The sequence below is a fragment of the Ailuropoda melanoleuca genome, chromosome 17 (genome assembly GCF_002007445.2).
Source record: "Ailuropoda melanoleuca isolate Jingjing chromosome 17, ASM200744v2, whole genome shotgun sequence".
Taxonomy (NCBI): Eukaryota; Metazoa; Chordata; class Mammalia; order Carnivora; family Ursidae; genus Ailuropoda; species Ailuropoda melanoleuca.
The window spans coordinates 12,588,529-12,596,973 of NC_048234.1; the positions used below are offsets into that span (position 1 = coordinate 12,588,529).

Sequence of the window (8,445 nt, forward strand, 5' to 3'; positions counted from 1 at the left end):
CTCACCTGTAAGTGTTCATGCAGACGTAGGTTTCATTTCCCTCGAGTATAAACCTGGAGTAGAATTTTTGGGTCCTAGCACTCTACTGAGACACTGCCAGGCTTTTCCCAGGTGGCTGCGCCATCTTACGCTCCAACCAGCGGCGCCTGGGGGTCCCTTCTCTACATCTTTGCCGACAGAACGTTAGTTTAAACGGTGGCCGAACTGTGGGGCCTGAGGCGGCGTCTCGTGGTGGTTCTGACGCGCGTCTTCCTGATGACTACGGAGGGAGAGCGTCTCTTCACATCCTTGTCATTTTTATATTGTCTTCCGAGAAATGTCTATTCAAGTCCTTTGCCCAGTTTTTAAAATTGGGTTGCCTTTTCATCATTGAATTAGAAGCTAAAACTTACGACTTAATATGAATTATAAGAATTCCAAGAGTTCTTTTTATATTTTAGACTCAAGTCCCTTATCAGAAATATGATTTGCAAAGATTTGCTCCCATTCTCCAGGTAGTCTTTTCACTTTCTTGGGTACTGTGTGCAGCTATGTGTTAGTAATTTTGATACAGCTTAATTTGCCTGTTTTTTCTTCAGCTGCTTGTATTTGGGGCATCACATCTAAGAAACCATCGCCCAACCCAAGGTCACAAAGATCTGCTTCTGTGTTTTCTTGAGTCTTATACTCTTAGCTCATATGTGTCAGCCTATCAACCATTTTTTCAGGTTTTATAGATGGATTCAGAAAGTGATCCAATTATGATTCAAGTGCATTTTTAGCACTCTGCAATCCAGTGTTTTCCAACACTTTCTCCTGCAATTCTGTTCGTAACAATTTTATAATCCTGAAGAAATTCTCTTACCTGAAGTTTTTCACGCATTCACGGCATGTTGCAGGATGTCTGATGTGCAATGCGGTACCTACGATCGTGACCCTGCCGTCATTAAAGCTGTACAGACAGCCGCAAAGCTGTCAGGTAGTAACCGTCCATCTGCAAGGAGCCGGTCTTTTCCCCTGACCAGTTCGTGTGTCCAGCTGGGAACCTGGATAGCACTTCACAAGATGGGTCACATCATAAGCTTTCCAGTTACTTTGCTCTGTTCCCCAGTAGCCACTAAAGGCTTTTTTGCTCCAAGCACAGAGCACTGTGTTGCAAACCGGAGCAAATGCTCACTGAGATTTATGTTTTCCAGGCTTCCTCCAAGCACAAATCAGGGCTCCGTGGCCTCCGACGGAGTAGCCAAAAATAGCCACGGTTTGGGGGCCCACTGGAAAACGAGCACAGATGAGCTGCGGAGCTCCTCAGGCACAGAAGAGTACGTTCTGTAGCCGGTTTTCCGCGGCTCCTCAGACGCATCCACACAAAACCCAGCACAGTGCGAGTCCCAGCCCTCAGCGTCTGCTTTACTATTGCAGCCACGAGGGCTGCTGTCTGGGACAGTGACGACGAGGCCACGTTCTGAAGCCGCTTGATGTACCCAGACTTTCATATAAAATCGGGTTCTGTTCGAGTTAAACTAGGGCATTTAGCAAATTTCATTTTGCAGTTCAGTTCAACACTGTCATGTTCAAAAACTTCCTGAAATCCTCCAAAGCACTTGTTGCTGGAAATGTTTCAATGCCATTCTTCCCCTGAGCAATTGCCACTTGCTTTTTTATCTGCACCAAAGGGTAGATGATCCTTGGGAGTCAGTGGTGGCGGGAAACGCAGCAGTCGGAGTGGAAAGGTGAGGCCCCCATGTGGCTGTCCGTGCCACGTCCTCCTGTCGCTCATTCTCATCCCGGACCGCCACCGGACCCGCCCACTTTCGGGTCAGGTCTGTGAACCATTTTGAGTTAATTTTTGTGTATGGTGTGAGGAAGGGGGTTCAACGGCATTCTTTTGCATATGAATAGCTAGTTGCCGCAGCACCATTTGTTGAAAAGACTCTTTCCCCATTGAATGGTTTTGGCACCCTTGTCAAAAATCGACTGGTTACATAAATATAAGGACTTATTTCTGGATTCTTAATTATGGCTCATTGATCTATGGTCAGTCCCTGTGTCAGTACTACACTCTCTCGACTGCTTAGCATTTGTGGCAAGTTTTGAAACCCAGTAAGCAAGTCCTTTAACTTTGTTCTTCTTTCCAACATTGTTTTGCCTATTCTGGGTCCTGTTACATTTCTATATGAATCTTAGAATCAGCCTATCAACATTTGCAAGAGCAGCTGGGGTCCTGATAAGGACCGCGTTGACTCTGTAGGTCAGGGTCGGGGAGTATCACCACCCTAACAATATCGCATTTTCCAATCCGTGGTCGTAGTGTTCCTCTTCTTTAAATAATCTTCGTAGTTGCAGTATAAGTCTTGCACGTCCTTTAAAAAATTGATTCCCAAGTATTTTATTCTTTTTGATATTATTGCAAATGGAATTTTTTTGTGTTTCAGATTGTTAGCAAATGCAATTCATTTTTGTATATGAATCTTGTATCTTGTGAAATTGCAGAACTCCTGTCAGTTTTAATAGATTTTTGGGGGTGGATTCCTTAGGATTTCCCATATACAAGATCATGGCATCTACAAATACGGTTTTACTTCTTCCTTTCCAATATAGATGCTTTTCCTTTTTCTTGCATGACTAGAATCTCCAGAACAGTGTTGAAGAGACATGGTGAGAACAGATATCCTTGTTTTGTTGCTGACCTTAGGGGGAAAGCTTTCCAGTTTTCTACCGTTAAGTATGAAGTTAGTTAGTTGTTGTTTTTTTTAATAGATGTTCTTTATCATACTGAATAAGTTCCTTTCTGTTCCTAGTTTGCTGAGTGTTTTCACCATGAAAGGTACTGGATTTTCCAAATGCCAACTGATGTTCGAAACTGCACTTACATATTTAATTAAAAATAAAAGGGGTGCTAAAGCTATTAGAATACCATCATGTCAGACCAGTGTCTCAGATTTTTTTAACGGACAAAAAATTACTGAAACATCCTTAAATAATTGGAATAACTGGAAGTATGTATCCTTTATATGTCTGTACTCTACTTTTTTCTGACTTTTCTGAATTCCGTAAGTTGATTTCCACACATTTTCACGTAATTCATTCCAAAGGTTGTGGCAATACTGGAAAACTCCAGTTTCATATCTTAAGTTTATTCAGTAGGTCACAACCAGAATTTTAAAAGACTAAATAGAATGTGGACATAGCATATTCTAGGTAAGGGTGTGTTGTTTTGTGAAATGTTGAGTTGTGCTTGGGGGGTGTGTGTGTCTATTTGGTCATGAGGTACGATATATTTTCTTTTTTAAACAACAAGTAGATAAATCTAATACCGAAGGGGCAGAGATGAGAGAATTCTAACTCCTTGACTGCCAGCTACATAGCTCCCTCTTCTCCTCAGTACTTCGTCCCGTGCTTTCGGCCTCCCCTGGAGGTTTCTGCAACGGAGCCAACGTCCCTTCCTTAGGTTCATGATGTAAAACACTTACTGTGTGGTACGTGAACGTGGGCAATAGATTTTTATGGGAAATCTCCCGATTTTAAAATGCTGACAACTAATCCCAAATTCTGAAAACAATAACAACTATTTAAAAACAGGCAGATTATAAAAAGTAAAAACAAGCAGAAGCCCCAGTGGGTCTCTAAACTGGCCAGTTTCTGAACGTTGACAGTGTTGACCTAAATGCACGTTCTGCACGTCTCTCCATTACACAAAATCTCATTCACAGCATGCAAAGGGTGATGCAAAAATAGTTTATTATGATATAGTTTATGTAAAGTTAGGTCATATTTACAAAATAGAAATGATCAAGCTACATCCATGGGAATCTAGCATTGTCACACAAGGGAATAAATATTCTGACAAAGTCACACTTCAAATTGTAGTGAACAGTCATTCAGAAACTTTGTTAATAATAATAATAAAAAAAGCCGCAATGACACCATCACAATCTCGAACTGTCACAGAGGGCAAACGGCGCAGCTGATGGGACGGACGCCCCCGGGGCCCCGCTGCACCTGCAGGCGTGCGCGCAGGACTCGCCTCCGCCCAGCACTTGGGTTTGGTGAACATTATCGTTACCGTTAGTGCAGAAATTAAACACCAGTGAGAATCATACAAGCTTGTGGTCTGAACATCACCCGAAGGCGGGAAGGGGTCGTCGGGGCGTAGGTCACCGCCATGATTATCGGCCAACTTGTCACAGCAGAGAACGCTATGTACACGCCCCACTCTGTTGGTGTGTCAGCTGCGCCTGCGGCGCGGCCAGTGTCCCTAGTAGCCGACCTGAGACAGTCACTCCGAGAGAAGAGTCTACTAGTGAGAAAGGTTACTAAGAATTAGAGTTGTTGAGCAGTCACTTAGAAACTTTACATTTTATAAATATTACTTAGGAAAACCACATGAATTCTTATCACTTAACTGGTTTTAAGTCCTAACAATAAATCAGTAGATAAGTCGTTAATACTAAAGGTAAATCCTAAAATCCACTTTAATTGGTTTTGTGATAGAAATGTGACACAATAATGACTTTAGTGTTCTTTATATAATCTATTCCTAGCTTCCTATAAAACAAAACTGAAATGTGTGCGACTAGTTGCGAAGGGCAAAGAACGGAGGCCTGGGACAGGCGGCAGGCACCAGGCGCACTGCGTCCGGCGACCACCGCCGTTCCAGAACGCCGCCCCTTCGCGGTGTTCAAACCGCGTCTTGGGAAGGCCCCCCGACCGGCACCCACGGACCGTGTGCCTCCCCCTGCACGCCCTCCTGGCTCAGCCTGAGTGCTGGACGATGCAGTCCTGAGATGGTGTGACCGCACATTTCCATGCCCCGTGGCCACGGATGCCCGCGGAAAAGTGACAGCGTGGCCAGGTTGGCGCCTCGACACCACTGCATGATACAAACCGGGAGCTGAGGCCCCGCGACTGCTCATAGGTCTCCCGTTCGGGCCACTCCTGCCACAACCGTGCTTGAGATGACGGCTCCCTCCAAGTCTCCCATGAGCCCGGCGAGGGTGTGGGGAAGACAACCCCACCATGTTCTTGCCCGTCCCACTCTCCCTGGAAGGTTTGGAGGGCGGCGGCGGCAAGTGTCCCTGCATGCCTGCCCTGCCAGAGGGCATGGGTGCAGGCCTACTGTCATCTCGGACACTGTCCTACACTCTCTACAACCCCCCGTGAAGGGCCACAGCTTTTAAGAAGATCCATCGGTCATGAAAAACCTTGCCTTTTAACGCTGGGTGGAGTTCAAGGTTGCACCCAAAGCTGTCTGCCCTAGCTTACAAAGGGAGGTCTGCGCAGGATTTTCTTTTTTTTAACCCACACACAAACTCTGTCACAAAAAAATCCCTGCAGTCACTTCCGAGTAGTATTCACACTGCTCACTCTGAATGACATACAGGTTATTTTGAAGAAAAATATACACGGCTGCTTTTCAATAGAGAGAGGCTGGCGGCTTCCCTCCCCGAAGCCCGTGTGGACGGCGAGAGGCCAAGGGCCCAGGCTGCATCTGAGCACGCGGCCCCGGCTCCCTACAGCGGGGCTGGGATGCTGGCACATTCCTCCCACTCTCCGGAGCATCTTCTGCTGAAACACTCCGAGAAGGAGCCCTCCTCCCTTTATAAAGAAACAAGAACACTTGAAACCTGTTCTCAAGAGGGCGCAAGAACGAAGCTGGGTCTTGTCCAGCAGATAGCCCTCGGATAACGTGACAGTGTTCTCTCCATGCTGCAGCGATGCCGTGGCCTCCTAGCAGGCTGGGGTTTTTACTAGACTCGCGGCAGGCTATCTTCAATCTTCAACCGTGGGAAGCACGAGCTTGCTCAAAGTGTGTGTCCAGACGCATGACCGCACAGCACCGGCCCCCGGTACAACGCGTCCCATCTCCTAAGAGCCCTCCGAGGATCGGGCGGGGGTGGCCGGCTGTGGAGGAAGGGACGTGTCCACAGCGTCCTACTCGGTGCTGAGAACAGCCAAGGACTTCAGCTTCGGACCCGATCTCAGGTGGGTAAGAAGACCTTCCCTAGGATTAGACACGCAGCGCCTGAGCTCACACCTTCTAGGTACCCGCTGGCAGGGAAAAGCCAGATAACCCCCCGTGGGAAGCGTGCGGGAAACCCGCTGGGGCGCCTTCGCACTCGCCGCTCGACAGGACGGTGCTCTCGCTGAGCGCCTAGGGCTTCCTCTCTCCGCAATGACCCGAGGCAGAGGGCCCGAGACGGAGGAGGCCAACAGCGGGACTTTCAGCAGCTTTAGCAGCGGCCGCGTCCCAAGCCCGTGTGAGGGGTTGGGGCCGTGGCGCCGGGCACGGAGACCCGCTGGCCCCACTCAGCTGAGTGGGGACACATCAGGGCGGCGATGCAGATCTGTCTACACAGCAGATGCCTGTCTCACTGAAAATACGGCCACAGCTCAATTTCAGGATGTTCACGGCGGGAGGGATTCCAAATGACCGAAGTTTCTGGAGAAGCTAAGCTTCCAATTAGCGTGCCAAACTGTTTTCCTTTTAGTATCTAATTCCTTTCAAGTGGAATACTACGTACTTCCCCGCCCTTTGTAAACCTTTGAAAATATCCTCCCCCCCCCCACACCAGTCCAGGCTTTCTTGGTGATAGAAGGGGGTCACTGAATTGTTTTCGTTTTCTGGCCTTCTGAAATTGTGTCTAGAATGGAAAGTGTTAAAAGTTCCAAGCTTCTTTAGAACAGTGGTGAGGAAACTTCCTTTCAGGAATACTCTTACATTCACGAGATCAGGCTGAGGGGTTACATTCTTCCGACTCTAACTGAAAACAGTTTGGAGCCCCCGGAGAAGAACTGCCTCAGAACTTAGGGCCTGAGTGGCGGGGAAGAAACCGCGTGTGCTTAGCCACGAAGACAGCACGAAGGCACCGAGGAGGAGAGAGAGGGGAGCTCTCCCCACCCCGAGGTCAGGCCTGTAGGCCGAGTCAGCCGAAGGGGCTGTCCGGAACCAGGACAGGTACTCGGAAGTGTGGGGAGGAAAGAACTTTTTAAAGGAGAAAGTCACTGGCTGTTGGCTCACCGGAGTGGGGAATAGACCTGGGCGGGGAGCCAGCGGGCTGGGTGGGACCCTGGTACAGATGTCATTTTATAGCCACAGAGAAGTGGCCCCAGGGTAGGCCCTCAGCTCCAGGCTGAGCAGGGGTGGGGCAGGCACGCCAAGGGGAGCACCAGGCAGCGGTGACAGAGAGGGTCATGTTCCATCCTCAGGCCAGCAGTTAGTGTTCCAGAATATTAACTCCATCTCTAAAGAGGTTTTTTTAATGCCATCAATTTTGTCTCCTGGCCTTCTCTGTCAGAATCCCCTTCAGGCAGACTCCAAGCGTCACAATTATGTTTTTTCCCAGTCCGGCCCTCGTGAGGCCCCCCACAGCTTGCTGTTAGCCGGCGAGCCAGTGACAGACTGCACTTAACTAGCCAGAGCCCAGGCCTTCCCTCATCCTCTGCCTCTCCACTTGCTGGACTCCCAGCGAGGGGCCTCTGGTCTTGGCTCCCAACAAGGGACCCACCCATCCCCACCACGGCCTCCCCCTGCTGCCCCAGGATGGCCCCTATTCTGATGCGTGATGGCACAAGCTTGCATTTCTAAGGGCAAAGTGTGCCTGCTGCCCCAGCTCCGAAGGGGAGGCTGCAACAGCCTCTGTCCCGGGATGCTAGCTTTCTAACCCATGCTCACGCTGGCACCACGCACACCAAAGGCGCCTGAGCAGCAGAGAGCGGCCGTGTGCACACTGCGTTGGCATGCGTTCACCAGGCCCGTCCAGCGGTGTTTCGCCCTTCGCTGTTTGGCGGGGCTTACTTGCAGGGGCTAGCGGGTTACACACGAGCTAGTGACCAGGCAAGTGACCAGCAAACACGACCGTGAAGACTCGATCCATGTTCTCACGTCCTCCCCGGCAGTGGGGACACTTCCACTGCGTCGTTGGGAGCGTTCCCATCGCAGCCCGGGAAGGACCCTTCTCTTAACAGCACAGAAACCAACCCCACCTCCACAATTTTACTCTCTTCTTTCTGGAACCTGGTGGCTACATTGCTTCCTGGGGGCTCTGGGGCCTGCAGGGCGCAGCGGAGACTGGGGTGCGACCACAGGTGCTCAGTGAAGCCTCTCTTTGTTCTGTCCTGCCTGCTCCCTCCAGCCAGAGGATGGGCTCCTCCGCAGTCACCACTGTGACGCTTGGCAAGACCAGGTGCGGCTCGGGGCTTTTTCCGGAGGCTGCCGCGGGTGCAGCCTTTTGCTGGAGAGGAGCTGGGGGGCCGCCATTTCTAGCCCGCTTCCTGGTAATCCCCAGACGGAAGGAGCCCCGGGACCATGAGTTGTCTCTGGGGTGAGTAGGAGGAGGCTTCAGAGGCCGCAGTGACGGGGAGACATCTGCCTTTGACCTCCACAGGCTGCACTCATTCCCGCTCCCAGAATTCTGGAGGTCTAACCTCAGGCGGAAATGATAAAGCAAGTACCGTTCAACGCGCTGC

At 49.9% G+C, this 8,445-nt stretch overlaps 1 pseudogene; it reads right to left on the reverse strand.

Annotated features, from left to right (window-relative positions):
• The window catches only part of LOC117797017, a 9,263-nt pseudogene extending 2,104 nt beyond the window's left edge, over positions 1-7,159 (reverse strand).
• Positions 7,160-8,445: the final 1,286 nt, after the last annotated feature.